The 16,115-nt window shown below is 36.3% G+C and overlaps 1 long non-coding RNA gene across 1 annotated transcript in view; it reads right to left on the minus strand.

Moving 5' to 3' along the window:
• The window catches only part of LOC140695986 (uncharacterized), a 178,041-nt gene extending 162,619 nt beyond the window's left edge, over positions 1 to 15,422 (minus strand). Inside the window, exon 1 of the long non-coding RNA XR_012071883.1 lies at positions 15,296 to 15,422. This is a non-coding gene — a long non-coding RNA (uncharacterized lncRNA). The remainder of the gene's footprint in view (positions 1 to 15,295) is intronic.
• Positions 15,423 to 16,115: the final 693 nt, after the last annotated feature.

A 16,115-nucleotide genomic window follows, 5' to 3' on the forward strand; every position in this document is an offset into this window, starting at 1 on the left:
ACACTGGAAATTGACACAACATTGTAAAATGACTATAACTCAATAAAAAAAAGGATGACACTGGCATAAAAAGAGGCACAGGCACACAGAAGATAATAAAAATAAACAGGCATATGTGTTCAACTAATATTTGAATACGGAGGCAAAATACTCAATGAAGAAAGGATAGTGTCTTCGGTAAATGGTGCTCAGAAAACTGAATGGCCACACGCAGAAAAATGAAATCAGACCCCTATCACACAACACACAAAAATTAACTCAATGTGGATTAAAGACTTAAACACTGTAATTGAAACCATAAAACTCCCAGAAGAAAACAGAGGAAAACACTACCTGACACTGATCTTGGCAACAATTTTTCTGGATATGACACCAAAAGTACAGGCAATAAAAGCAAAAATCAACCAGTGGACCTACGTCAAACTAAAAGGCTTTTACTCCGCAAAGGAAACAAACAACAAAATGAAAAGTCAACCTCCAAGATGGGAGAAAGTATCTGCAAAATATATATCTAATAAAGCATTAATATTCAAAATATTTTTTTAATTCAAACAACTCGATAATAAAAAATCCAATTAAAGAATTGGCAGAGGAACTGAATAGACATCTTTCCAAAAAAAAGACATATAAATGGCCAACAGGTACATGAAAAAGTATTCAACCTCATTAATCATCAGCAAAAAAAAAAAAAAAAAAAGCACAGTATCACCTATTGGAATAGCAAAGATCAAAAAGAGACAAGTGTTAGTAAGGACGTGGAGAAAAAGGAATCCTTGGGCATTGTTAGTGGGAATGTAAATCAGTACAGCAACTATGGAAAACAGTATGGAAATTCCTAAATAATTAAAACAGAACTACCATACTATCCAGCAAGCCCAATTCTTTGTCTGTATACAAAGGAAATAAAAATGGGATATTGAAAAAGTATCTGCAATCCCATGTTCACTGCAACATTATGCACAATAGCCAGGATATAGAATCAAAGTATGTGACTATCAATGGGTATATGGACAAAGATGTGGTACGTGTGTGTGTGTGTGTGTGTGTGTGTGTGTTTCACATAATGGAATATTATTAATCTGTAAACAAGAAGGAAATTCTGCTATTATTTTTTAAAATTTTATACTGTTATTGAGTTGAAATACCAAAAATTTTATTTCCTACATGTTAGCATATTTTGACAAGACAATGTAGTATATTTGAATGACTACAGAATTTGGAATTCAAATCCTAGTTCCCTGACTAATTATATATTGTTGAGTAGCTCACTTAATCACCCCAAATCTGTTTATAAGAAAGGATATAAAAAAATCATATTTCTTATTGCAAAGGATTATTTTGGAGATTAAGACAGTGAACCAAAAAACATTATATTAACTGCAATACAATTCAACAGAATTAACAGGCATGGAGGAGAGATTTGGAAGCCCTGTGACAGGTATCAGATTCCACAGCATAAGTGTGTTCCTCAGTGCTTTAATGTCTTTTACCTGAGCTTTCACAGCATTTGAAAAATTTCAGAAACATCAAGAGCTTTATGTGTACTTTGGTACAAGCTATACTTTACCAAGGACATAATTTATGGGGTAATTTAAAAAAAAAAGGCAAGAGAAGACTGAACTATGAAAGGCCCAGATTATCCTAGGTTGGCTGTTCACATTCATTCATACATTTTACCCATATGTAGTCAATGTCCATTTTATGTCAGTCACTAATCTAGCTGCTCCTGTTTAAGAATTGAATTGTTAAAGGAAAGAATAAAATCAGTTTTCAGAGAGGAAAAAAAGATATATGTAGACATATAACACACATTAACACATATATGTACAACGTGTATATAAAATATGTGTATATAATGTGAGTATATCAACGTGTGTATGTTCATATTTCTGAAAGTTTAGGAAATTCTGAGTTTTATAAAGGAAACATGGTAGAAAAGAGGATAGGGAATGATATGTGTTGAGGAGAAATCTGGCTCTTTTCAACAAGGGGGCCAGGAAAACAGTCTTTGTGGAAGCGAGACTTACGCCCACACGTAAGCGAGGAGAGAACCCTTGGGACTAACAGGTAGAAGAGCTTTCCAGTCGGAGGACCGGGAGAGCGAGGGAACTGTCCCTGGGATACAGTGGAACCGTTTGAGGAGTGGTCAGAAAAGAGACTTAAAAACGTCCAACAGGCAAGGAGGGTCCAGACTGTGAAGGCTTCACCTGTGCCTGGAAGCTAACAGAAGATTTTAAGAAGTTTCATTGTTCAAAGATAGCTCTGCAAGATTTATGGAGAAACCAATTCCTATGAAATGTTTCAAGCCAACACCGCACAAGCCTTGAAAGAGAAAGTTGGCTGTGGCACTGAGGCATCGAATGGAGTGGCAGAGGGAGAGGTGAGGAGTGTTCACAGTCAGGATTCATTCTGAGTGCAGATACTACAAGCTTGGATATGGGCGGTGAAAGAGAGAGATTAAGGGTAGCTTCCAGATTGTTGTATTTTAATTTTTTTTGAGCTGTCTTATAGATTTTGCACATTTTAAAAATTCCTTTTTTGTCTTTTTTTTGGGGGGGAGGGGGAGGTAATTAGGCTTATTGATTTCTGATGGCGGTGCTGGGGATTGAACCCAGGACTTCGTGCACGCTGAGCAGGGCTATGCCACTGAGCTCCGCTCTCCCCCTTTCAGTGGGCTGTATTTTAATGAGATAAGCAAAAGAGAGACAAGGGAGATAGGACCATCGTGTAACCCAAGAGTCAGAGGGTATATGTCTTCTACCCTGTTTATATTTTATCCTAAATTTTTTAGCTTATCCCAAAGCTTTCTTTTGGTTCTCACAGTGTATTTTATATTAATTTAATAAACGAAATGCTTAAAGCATTTTAAGTTGTCCTTTGAGCATTTCTCTTCTATGACCTCTGGGAGAGCTTGCATAGTGGTGTCCTTGGAAGCTACCAATTGCCTCCAGGTAATTTCCCATATGATAGAGGAACAGAGAAATGAGCCAAGAGCTAGAGGGACTTGGGGATTTTAAAGAGGACGTTTGAGAGGAGAATATAAAAATATTATTTACTATTGGCAATAACTCGTTAATAGGTGAAATTATGGTACAAGTTAGAGAGGAACTTATGTTCACATCAGAACCTTACAGAGATAATTATAGCAGCTTTATTCATAACAGCCCCAAACTAGAAGCAACCTAAATGTCTATCAAAGAGTGAATAGTTAAACTATGTTATATATATATATAATATATGTATATATATATATATATATATATATATATACCTTAGAATATTTATCAACCAAAAAAGGGAACAGGTTATTGATACATCCAACAACTTGTATCAAAAGAAATATGCTTAATGAGAAAAAGTCAATTCCAGAAGGTAACATATTGTATGATTCCACTAACACAACATTCTGGAAATGACAAAACGGTAACAGGGAGGACAGATTAGTGGTTTTCAGGGGTTAAGGGAAAAGGAAAAGAGGCAGCTGTTTCCATAAAAGGGTAGCATGAGGGATGATGGAACCATTCTGTGCCTTCACTGTGGTTGTGTCCACATGAATCTATACATGTCATGTGAAAGCACAGAACTACATATACGTGACCCTTGAACAATGTGGGTTTAAACTGCGCATGCCCATTTATTCTTGAATTTTTTCTAATAGTAAGCATTATAGTACTATACCATCTGAGGTTGGTTGAACCTTTGAATGAGGAACTAAGGATTCTGAGGGCCAACTGTAAGTTATACTTTGATTTGTGACTAAGCAGAGGGTTGCTTCCTCTAACCCCTATGCTGTTCAATGGTCAACTATACACATATACACACAATGAGTTCGTGAAAGAATTTATAAAATCTGAATAAGATCAGTGATTGTAACAATCTCAATTTCTTGGTTGAAACATTATAATACAGTTTTACAATGTATTGCCATTAAAGTGAATGAAGGATATACAGGATCACTCTGCATTATCCATTACAACCTCTTGTGAATGTACATTTATCTTAAAATTTGATTTTTTAAAATATTTTATTTATAAGTTTATGTTTAAAGTTTTATAATTTAAATAGAAATTTGTAATTATACATAAATCAAGAGAAAATGGAACATGTAAGTGTAGTCCAATGTCTATTTGAAAATATTTAATCAGTAAATGAAAACTTTCCCACAAAGAAAGCTCAAAACTTGGATGACTTCAGAGGATTTTCCCAGCCACTTACAAAGGAAAAACAATCTGTACAATCTTCTCCTCCAGAGAAAAAACAGGAAACCTCTGATCATATATATGCTGAAGTATCTACGGTGAAGTGTACTGATGATTGCAATTTAATTCAACACGCCTCATATAAAAGACAAACAGAAAGATTAATGCAGAGACAAGATAGATATGGTAAAGAAAAGATAATAAAAGACTAACTGAAAAAACTAGATTATATGTACACATTATTTCACTGTACAGTCCTTTCAAACTCTCTCTCTGCTTGAATATTTTCTTTAAAAAAATGTTGATAAATGGAAACACAAAAATCAGAGGCCATGAACAGAGACACCATCTAGTCAGAATTTTGCCACAAAGGGGTCTTGAGTAGGCAAGATAGGATAGTTTCAGAAACTGGCTTTAGATGACAATATAGATAGTTTATATACGATGCTAGGTGTGAAAACAGGGCATCAAAAAGTAGTCAATACAATTCAAAACATCAGAAAACAATGAAAAGTTATAATTATCTGATTATTGTTATAATTATCTGATTATTTTTAAAGTGTTTTTTTTTTTTTTTTTTTTTGCAAGGGAGGTAAGTAGGTTTATTTGTTAATTTGCTTGTTTAATGGAGGTACTGGGGATTGAACCCAGGACCTCGTGCATGCTAAGCACACACTCTACCCCTGAGCTATACCCTCCCTCCAATTATCTTATTAAATGCAGAAAAATCATTTGATAAATGTGAACAATCCTTCATTGTTAAAACACTTAGCAAAGTAGGAATAAGGGAACTACATCAACTACCTCAATTCTAACAAATAGATTTGCAGAACACTGACTGCTAACAACTTACTTAATGATGAAATATTGAATATTCTTCCCTGAGGTTGGGAGTAAGATAAAGATGATCCAGTATCATTTTTTTCCTATTGATCATTGAACCGGAAGACTTAGCTAGTATATTAGGGTATATATTTTTTTCTTTAACAATGATTCAGGAACTTCTTTTTCAATAAAAAAAATACTTCTGTTTAGCTTACAATAAATGCTATTATACACAAATATATTAACTTAAGCTGTGTACTTTTCAAAACTAAACAAAAATATACTTAATATATTATATATTAATTATGTCATTATTAATTAATGTTACTTGCATATTATTAATTATATATGATAGTTTACATTAAGCCAGTGTAAAAGTATAAAAATGCAAATTATTTTTTCAATCTTTACCACATTTACAATATGGTGAAGATCTTATGATTACTTTACAAGATACTCAGATCTGGGTATATATCATTAAACTGGTAAGCAATTGAAATCACAGACAAGCCAGCACCAAGCAAATGCTATAAATAGCTAACAATTTTCCTCATTAAAAAGCTGACAGACATCCCCTGAATTCTTCTCTTTCCTGGCAAACCAAAAGGCAAAAGCAAATCAGAGAAGTCAGCTTGACTTCCATGAAGCCTCACGGATTAAGATCAAGTCAGCTCAGACTCCAGTCCTTATTCAGGATGATAATATCTAACCTTCCCATAAATACAAGCTGTGGAAATTTGACATATTGCAACTATAAAAGAGTCTCCTGGAACCCGGCCAAGTATGCTACAGCCTGGAAGTGATGCTCGTTATAAATGTCTGGACAATTTAAAGGACTCATTGTCAGTAGGAGATTCTAGCCGCTGCTGATTAGTGGTGCAGATCTCCAGCACTGCAAGTGAACATCATATAAACCCGTGCTAGAGACCAACAGAAAAGCTTTATGGAATTACTGACATTTAGGGCTAAAAAGGATCCTAGAAGTCAGTCCATTTTTCTTTTTATTGAACAGACGAAGTCCAAGATGGAGCACATCTCTTGCTCAGAGTCAGAAACAAAGGGATAACTAGGGAAAATCAGGTTTTCTCCAGCCCAGTTCAAAGTTCTGCCCTCAAAAGCAGAGTACCAACAACTGTCTTGCAGAAATCCATGCACAGGTGTCTATAAATATATCAGAAAGTATTTTGGCACGTGCAAGTGGTAGTTACTGTGTCTTCATTCATGAGTTTTCTGTTCCATAAAATATTGAAGAGGGACCAGGTGCTGCATTCAGATAAAGATTTGAGCAACACACTGTGGCAGAATCATATCATCACAGACCATCCAGTCTGGAAGGGTAAAGACGAGAACTCGTGCTGTCTTGAATGAGTAACTGACTGATGACACAGGACCACACAGAATGGCAACTGTCACCGGAATGCAGCAAAGAACATTGTTTGGCCTCCAATGGAAACATATGGGACATCGTCACATCATAGCTGTCACTTCAGCTTGAAGGAAATTAGAACCCATTCCATGAATGATTGATAAATTGGCTGAAATTTATTTTTGGAATGTCCAGAATCTAAAAAGCCTCATATTAAATTGCAGGCAATGTATTTTTTTTTTCTCTCCCCACCTCTTTCATTACGTTCATAGACTGAAGTGAGCAGGGACGTAAGACTTTTATGGGCCATGTGTACTTTTGCCTTCATAGGCCCCTTTCTCCATAAAAATATTAAAATTACATTTGTCAAGTGCATTGGTATAAAATACATTTTCATTACATATTAAAACATTTTATTTCACCTAAAAGTTTTTTTTCTAATGAAATTGTTAAAAATTAGAACATTTTAGTGAGCCCCTAAAATGATTTTGAGTGTGAGGCACTGCATCTACTGTGTCTAACAGGTAAATTGGCCCTAAGATATCAGGCGCCTTTCCTCAGAAGTTACAGAAATCCCTTGCATTTCACAAATCACCAAAGTCAGAAATGCCAACACTTGCTTAAATGTCTTCAATTTGTCATCAGTAGGAACAAGTGACTCATTTTAAAGGCCATTTTTCACCCCAAAATGGATTCTTACTCACTTTACTATATTCAGAGCTCAGAAATAACTGAAGAAAAACAGGGGTTAGGTCTGTAGTTAGATGTTCTTCCACAGAAAGTCACAATCACGTGCTTTAGCTCTTGGCATAATGGCTTCCCTCTTTTTCTCAGTGAAGTCCCACCTTATTTTGACCATGAGAAAACAGTTGAAACCACCAAAGTTAGATTTAAGCAGTAACAAAATCCACAGTCCTCTGAAATAAACATGCTAATATATATTTTAAACGTTATCTTGCCTCAAACGGTGACATTTTATTTTATTCCATGGTACTCGTGGAGGCAGGAAAGAAAAATACTCTTCACGTGAGGGTTTGGAAAGAGAGTTAAACTGGTTTTGTGTCCCTAGAGCATCCATCAGCCACGTACTTTGAGCAATTCTTTGGTCATGTCAAGATTAACTGTAATAGAAATTAGATCTTAATAGACTAAAGGGAAACATGGAAGATGCAGAAGAGTGATGTGATGTCCTTGTTGTCTGTAATTGTTGATGCTTGATATTAATAACTGAGGCTCATATTTGACTGTCCTTTATGATTGGATTATTGCATTCTGTTGATTCTTATTTTGTAGTTGGCTTTATTCCTTTGATAACTATAAGTTTAAAAAACTAAAAGTCTAATCTGTTCTTAGAAACAATAATCAGTACATATATGTAAACTTTTAAAGAGTACAGTATACTGTATATATGGATTTATATGCAATATAATGTGTATGTGCAAACTGTAATAATTCTACCTAATAAAACTGAAAAAGGAAAAAATATAAAGGAAATATAAAAAAAATAATGGATGGTCTTATTGTGTTCATTTATGTGAATTTTTCAGTTTCACTTATTTCTAAAGATAATAAATATCAAAAATCACTCCTTGAATATGTTCAGATACTAACAGGTATGCATGTGAAGTATAGAAAAATTTGCCTAAGCTGTTTTTCTTCTGTCATTAGATTTCCCTGTGTCTGAGGATGGTCACACAACTAAAAAATTATATGGCAGTAACTGTTTGCTTTTATTTTTCTATTTTCCATTATTATTTTCTAGATTACAATACCTTTATAGTCCTTGATAGCATTTTCAGTTGTACAGGGTGATGTGATGTTGCATTAAATAATCTCCGGAGGTGTTTTGGCTTTTACTCTTATGGTAGCAGCTTCAAATTTCCCCAGTTGTGGGTCTCAAAAAATTTAACTGGAATCAGGTGCAGTAGTAAGTTGAACTTCTGGTTGAATGACACACAGTGATTCAATACAGAATCAAATCATACTCAATTCATTAAACCAGAGAATGCTTTTTCATCTCTCAAAGTCCATAATATAAATCCAGAGGGCAGACACTCTAAACTCAGCTGTTTCTTTGACCTTATCTTGTCTATTTTAAGACTCAGTCTGATTGGGTTATATGTGATTATGTCCCATTTTGGCAATAGACTAATGGAAAACAGGTCAGCAAGTGAAGAATAAAATTGAAGTAGGGAATTTTGGAATAAAGTAAGTAAAAATTCCATCTCTCTCAGATGAAACACCAGTTAACACCTCAATTCAAAAACTTCCATTTTGCTTTGTTTTCCCATCCCTTGGGTGTAGTGTTTCCAATATCATTACAATATAGCTCTTATTAAGAAGGCAGGCTTTGCTTCCCATTACGTCATCCATGACAAATATTTTTGTACACAATTTTGAAATTCCAATACTGTGAATAGTACAATTCCATGCCATGCTTGCAACATGAGGTAGCTTTTCACCATCATCACCATGTATCATGCAAGCAGGGTAATTGAATAGCTTTGGCCTTTAAGTTACAGTGTGTGTGTATAAAATGTACACTATTATGGAAAAGAGGAAAAGAGGAAAAGAGAAATGATAATTATTTAAAATAAAAGATGACAGAAAAACATTAGTCCTGCAACCACGTCAGGTTAAATTTGTATGTCTGATCTTATGGAGAGGGAAAATGTGAATTCTTATTCAGTGCTAAATATTCCCCACTTGCTCTAGGGGTGCTTCCCCTCTGACTTAGTCCACAGTAAACTTGGTTTTCATCAACACATACCTATTCTATCCCTAAAGTTTTATTATTTTTGTTTGTTCTGATTTTCCAGTTTGTGCCCCTAAAAAGAAATGGGGAGGGAGGTTCATCCTCAGAATCTGGACTCTGAAAGCAACAGGAAAATATGTACAATCTCATGGGAACAGCAAAATGCCTATTGGATTGCTTTTCCATTGCTCACTTCCTCAGAGAATAGCTACAGTCATTTCTTAGATTGCCTTTCTCTGGGCTTGAAATCAATGACCAGCATTAAGCTGAGGAACTCCTTGAATATTATCCTCCAGAGTAATGGTGGGCTTGAATAGCTGACATTCCCCCAAAAAAGATCGTGTTTGCATTGTTCTTTGGAGCATATATCCTTACATTTCTATTTAGTTTTGATACTCTGCTTCTGATTAGAATTAGGATGGACTATTTCTGTGTCTCAAATTTTTGCACTGGCCAAATTAGACCCAACCAGATAATCCTAGATATTGCAGAAACCTTCACAGCCTTATGGTCCAGTTTACTGCCGTGATTCAACACTGCCGTCACTACCCAGTCAGTGAGTAAGTATACAGGCTCTGCTTGTGTAATCAACCTGACAATGAGCACAGTTCCATCTTAATGGTTGAACACAAACACCTCGGTGATAAGAGCTAGGTAGATGCCTAACCACCCACTCTTCTTCCATCACTGCCACTGCAGAATATCCAAAAGACTGAAGTCGAGGCTTTCAAATGATAGAGAAAGAGACAGGAAAAAAAGAGAAAGATTTTTTTTTAAAAAAGGCTATACTGCCTTCTCTCTCTCTGGAAAGACAGGGAATATGTTTTAGAAGGGAATACTGAAGGATATAAATGTTCCTATATTTGGTGAGCATATGTATACATAAGGCCCAAACTAAGAGCAAGTCTCAGGAATGAAATGAGAATTTGATGTATTCTAAGTGCCTTAATACAAAAAGTATTCATTACAGAAAATGGAGAAAAAAAGTAGTATTAAACACTGGAAGAAGAGGACTATTAGACTGCACAGAACTGGATAATTTCAAAAATTAAAAAAAGAGGACCCAGACAAAGGATGTACCCCAAAGTCTGAGATGATAAACTTGAACATCAAAATTGGATTTTTTTGTATTTTATATATATAATACATATATTAAATGTAATATATGTATCATATGTATTTTTATCGAAGTATAGTCAGCTTACAGTGTTGTGTCAATTTCTGGTATACAGCATAATGTTTCAGTCATGACATAGAAACAAACTAAATGTCCATCGACAGATAACTGGGTAAAGAAGTTGTGGTATATTTATACAATGAAATACTACTCAGCCAGAAAAAATAATAAAATAATGCAATTTGCAGCAACATAGATGGACCTGGAGAATGTCATTCTAACTGAAGTAAGCCAGAAAGAGAAAGAAAAGTACCATATGGTATCACTTATATATGGAATAAAAAAAAAGATAAATGAACTTATTTACAAAACAAAGACTCACAGACGAAACTGGAATTTAATATCAGCCTAAGTTTAGTATTTAGTAACTAATATTAGTATTTGTGTTCACATATTGTGTATGTACATACATGAAATGTTTGTATGTTTAAACTTAAAGAAACTCTAGAAATGTCACACGTCTTATTCACTGAAATGTTATTAAACAGTTTGTTGTATTTTTAGATTTCTGAGATAAATGTCCAATTTTGGAGCTCTCTGATCTGGACAGTCCTCGACTGACACTTCTGTCAAAATTCTGGTACTCTGAATTCACGTCACTCAAAGAGCATCCCTTCAAAACAATACGTCTTACTACAGCTATGTCCTTCCTTGACTTTTTAAAGGGTTTAGGAAACTTATGGCCCCTCTGGTAGCCCTCCCATGTTGAATAGAGTCTCAATGATATCTACATTTCACTAGAATTCAAGGACTAGGTAAAACTATCAGAGAGCAACTTCGAAGAATAAGGGGCAAATTCAGGACATTCTCCCAGAACAACAACAACAAAAAAAATAGGACTCAGCGTTTCCATCATTATTTTGAATTAGCTGCACGCTACCAAAATACATCTAAAACTCACAAGACTGGCAAAGATTCTTAAAGAATCTTTATACTGTGCAAAGAGGAGAAAGCTATATAGAAGATTAAGATGCTTAGGTGTATCCATTACAAAGGCCGATCGCCACAAAGAGTTGTATTTATAGCCTAGGGTATATCCATGAGGTATTTGTAGGCAAACAGAGAACAACACACCATGAATAATTAGAGACTGTCTGGGGTGCTCGTTGACCAGCTGCATTTGTCTTGTGAACCCTGATCAGCTCCCCTCCTGGGGCATCAGGCTGTTACCCGCTTCACTGGGCAGCTGGGTACCTTAGCATCTCCCCCTTTCTTACACTGAGTAATCATAGAAATATAAAGAGGAACAGAAACGTATTCCTCTAACCTATTCTTGTGCATAGTGCAAACAAATTATTTTAAATAAATTGGAAAATGGTGATCCAGCTTTTCCTTAATCACTTTCGTGACGGGGAGCTCACATCTGAGGCAACATAGTCCATCACTGGAGATTCCTAATTTTCTTGATGTTAGATGGTGGCATGTTTCCATATTAATTCCATATATTAGAACTTCAGGAACTAGACATGATAATCATTCAGATGTCTAAAGGCGGCTATTGGTTTCCCTTCCATGTCATCTCTCTCTGCTTTTCTGATTCTTTCAGCAATTGTACATGTGGTAGTTTCTGGTGTCCCTTTACTATATTTCCTCCTCTAGATAGCTCTCATTAGTAACTTGGCTACAAATCAAAAACTCCTGCAAGTTTAGAAACATCTCACAACCTCGTAGTGGGCAGATAATTTTTACAATATCCAAAAAAGAATATATATATTCTTTTATATGTATATGTGAGTTTAGGTACATGGAAACAAGGAAGTGAATTTTCATTTTGTCTCTACTATTCACAATGCATTTGACTTTAGGAAAACTCCGTAGTATCCCAAGGATGCTAAGGAATTATTAAATTTATGATAAGGTATTATATTAAAGCTCTTTGACATTCAGGAATAAATCATGTCAAACAGTTACAAAGTAATGGTGGTAAGGTAATGATTTCTATTCAGCTTTTGAAAGAAGAATTTAAAACAGTGTCAGCAAGTTGATATCACTGCTCCTCTCAAGTACTGAGAAATTGCCAAAATTTTAGGAGCTCTGCTTTATGAATTTCTTGTCTAGGAGCCTAGCATATATTGAGATTCTGAATGGTGCTTTCATTGATTGCCGTTTTAAATGTTAATTTCACTGGCTTTGCATTTCACATTTCTACCTCTTTTCACCAAGCTGTGCCAAGTAATAACACTGAACTCATCTACAATTTATTGTTAACTTCATTAAAATTTCATGAAATGACAGTACAGTTAAGCCACGGAGACAACTTAGTTTGCTGGAGTTTCATGTGTTCTTATCAGGTGAACTCCCTCCGTGGAAATTCGTTGCACTACACCCTTAACACAGTGAGTAAATATAATGCAGACTTCTGTTGCTTTAACTAACATCTGTGTTGCTGAGCAATATCTGAGGACAATCTCATATGAGCTCTAATCTCATTGAATTAAGATAAAATTAGGAAAAGCCAACTAAAATTAATACAAGCCATTCATTTTTCCTCTAATCTCACTGAAATAGGAAAATACTAGGAAAAGCCAAATAAGATTAATATAAGCCGTTCCTACTCCAACAATCACACATCCTTCACAATGCAGTGATAGTGACATTTCTGAATTACACACTTAGTTATAGAAGTCCTTTGTGCAAACCTCTAAGGAACAATGTTTAAAGTCATATCTGGATATGTCACCTTCAGAGATGAAAGAAGAGACTGGATGACAGCCTGCGTGCTGAAAATTTCAGCAAAATTACTGTTTTCCCCGGCAAAAGACAAAAGATAAGTAAAAGTCGCACTGAACTTCTTTCACTCTGAATGATTTAATTACAGTAAAATCTGTTCTGCACAAGAATGTTTGCAACTTTGATATTAACAGCCACCCAAGCAAGATAGAACAGATGAGTCCACTGGAACTGACACATACTTTTCTGAATCTTCAGAAAAAAAACAAAAGCCAATGAGAATTTAACACCGGCCTTTTCAATACAACCGTCTCAAAGGACAAACACACATGAAAAGAACTGAAGCATGGATCTGGCTTGTTGGAAGAAGAGCAGGAGAATTAGACAGTATTAAACATATGCTGTGCACATTTTGTATGTTTGAAATCTTTGAAATAATTACCATTTTGAAGCGGCAACAAAAGTTGGGACACAAAAAATATAAGACAAGTGACACAGGAGTCACTAATACCCAGGATCTTCCACATCAATCTAGGGCATAAATAGATCATTGTATTTTTCTACTTTTGAGTCCAGCTTTGGGCACAGGGTTGGAAGACTCAGGGGGACAGGCAAATTGTGCCACTACACACAACTGCAGAAGCTTTGCTTACGCACCTAACATTAAGCAAACTCAATTTCAACCTTTGATTCTTTCAGATGTCTCCATAGGCATCCACAATAAATGTTTATGAATAGTGCCCATGCAGCACATGTCCATATCCTAATTCCTAGAACCTGTAAATATGCTACCTCTCACAGCAAAAGGGTTTTCACCAGAGTAATTAAGTTAAGAAACTTGAGGGGATTATCCTGGTTCCTATAAGTAAGAGAAAGGGAGGAGGGTAAGATACACCTGAAGATGCTACAATCTTAGCTTTGGAAATGGAGGAAGGGATTAGCTGCTGAGGAATTCAGGCAGTCTCTTGAAGTTGGAAAAAGCAAAAGGAGAGGATTTTTCTATAGCCACCAGAAGAAAAGAAAAAAACATACACATACAGCCCTGCAGACATTTTAACTGCAACTCAGTGAAACCCATTTCAGACTTCTGACCTACAGAATTGTTAAGATAATGACTCTGTGTTATTTTAAGCCATTAAGTCTATGATAATTTGTTACCCTGGCAAAATAAAACATAAGGTATAACATGACTGGCAAAATAAAAATCCAAACTTTCTACCATAAACTTCAAGTCTCTCCAGACCCCCAACAAACCAATTTCTTTATTCATATTTTCCAATATCCTCCTAGAAGCTCTTACTCTCTAATAATGTTAAACTACTTGTACTTCCTAGGTTTTATTTTGTTAATTAAACTTTATATTTTGAATTGCGTCCTAACTGCTTCAAGTTATACCATTGCTTTAACCTACCTTTCTAGTGCAAATAAATACAAACATATTTTATAAAAACAATAAAGTTTAGAAATGCTTGTTAGTGGCCCCAACTTATCTAAGAGAAGTGAGGTCACTAAGCAAATCATTGCCACCAAAATTGGAGAGACCAACAGGTGAATACAAAAATGGTAACTTACCAGAGCAGAGATCCACAAGTTGAAACCTGTGCAGGAATCCGTGCCAGGCAGGAAAACCAGAACTAGAACTGATTAACTACAGGAGGCTCAGTGTAGACAGTTCTGAGAGTGAAAAACTCCAGAGATGCATTCATGGGGAGGACCACACTTTTGTGGGTTTTACTTTCTAAATTTGTATCAGTTTCTCACAAAGAACACTGGAGAAAAGTCCCCTGCTGCTTACCGCAAAGAGGGGAAAAGCAACCAGTTTGAAATACACCAGATCATTCTATTCTTAACAAGGTCTGCCCTCGGGAAAAACCATTTAAACAGCGCCCAACCTGCAGGTGTTTTATCGGAGCCTCATTGACTTAGGGGACTGGAAATCCCCAACCACACCTGACTCTCATCTTCCACGTGGAGAAAGGGAAATAGCCGACTCCAGACCCAGCTAGCCTTCCACATGGGAGAAAGAAAATACTCAATATCAATCCACTCTGGCCGTCCTGTCCCACCTAAGGTGCTGGTGGGGGAACTGAGAAAAGCACTAGTGAAGTTTATAGTCCAAGGGAAATTGTCCTGAAAGACCGAGACCTACTCATAGGACTGTGGGAGGCCTCACATCCCCAAACATCTTACCACTGTTAGGCAGTTAGATAGAAATGAGCACCAGGGAAGGGGAGAGAAGGGGGAGGGAGCAACCCCAAAATTAACAGCACTCCTGCGCTCAGGACAAGAGGCCCCACACTTACTTTGTCTAAATGAAGGCCCGCAAAGAAGCCGGCTAGACTGGAACGCTGCGGCTGCCCAGCAGAGAGAAGGACCCGGCTTAATTTGACCCAAGGCTCACTACGATGTAATTAGTACCGCAGTTTGAGCCCCGGCCCGGCCCGCAGGTTTCTCCGTGTGCATCATGGGTAAGAACATGCGCAGAAGAGATGGGCGTGCCTGAGCACAAGGAACGTGAGCTGTCAATCAGCCTGGGCGCTCGCAGAACCTGAGCAGTGAATCAACCAATCACGAAAACGCCCCCTAAGCCAGGATATAAAACAGGAAAAACAAAGCAGCGGCACCACTTTTCCTCTTGGAGTGGCCTGCCCCCAGGTCTCAGGGGTGGACTACGTCTTACTACCTTTGTACTTCACTAATAAAATCTTAGGTTTTATATCACACATTCTGTCTCCTGTGAGAAATTCTTTTTTTTTCAGGTGACTAAGAACCAAGGTAACTTTGATTCCCCCCCCTCCAGGTAACACCACCACATTATTACAGGCCTTTTTACAACAATTTCCTTTACTTGGTATATCATGTTCAACTACCAGAAAAATGACAAGATATCAAGACACACTAAAAACGCAGTTTGAAGAGACAAAACAAACCTCACAACAAAATTAAGTTAGGACAGGGCTGTTGAAATTATCTGACTGGGGATAATCACTGAGAATAATCACCTAGAGCTCTAAGGTCGGTAAAATAGACAGCATGCCAAAGCAGATGGGCAATGTAGCAGACAAATGGAAATTCTAAGAAAGAAAAAGAAACGCTTGAGGTCAGACATACTGTTAAAGAAAG

This window comes from Vicugna pacos, chromosome 4 (genome assembly GCF_048564905.1).
Source record: "Vicugna pacos chromosome 4, VicPac4, whole genome shotgun sequence".
Classification (NCBI taxonomy): Eukaryota; Metazoa; Chordata; class Mammalia; order Artiodactyla; family Camelidae; genus Vicugna; species Vicugna pacos.